The sequence below is a fragment of the Otolemur garnettii genome, unplaced genomic scaffold (genome assembly GCF_000181295.1).
Source record: "Otolemur garnettii isolate 467f Iridium unplaced genomic scaffold, OtoGar3 scaffold00011, whole genome shotgun sequence".
NCBI classification, from domain to species: Eukaryota; Metazoa; Chordata; class Mammalia; order Primates; family Galagidae; genus Otolemur; species Otolemur garnettii.
Window position 1 is genome coordinate 35,168,377 of NW_003852406.1, and position 348 is coordinate 35,168,724.

Sequence of the window (348 nt, forward strand, 5' to 3'; positions counted from 1 at the left end):
TTATTCTGTTCAAAAATTAAGTACCATTCTGTCTTTTTGGAATATTCAACTTTCTCATAGTATTCCCTGTAATTCTCAAGGCCAGGCTATTATCGAATGACACTACAAAACATTAAAAGACATGTTATGTAAACAGAAAGGAGGAGATGGTATACTCCCCTTGAATAACAGTCCTAGATATATTCTTACTAAAGCTCTGGTCATTCTCAATTTTTTAAATCTCAACAATGATGGAAACATGGGTGCTGAATGTCACTGGACATCGCTTACCCATTCACCACCTTCTCCAATATAGCAACCTATTTTCTATAAGAAACCCGATATGTCTAAATGGGAACCTGGTTATGT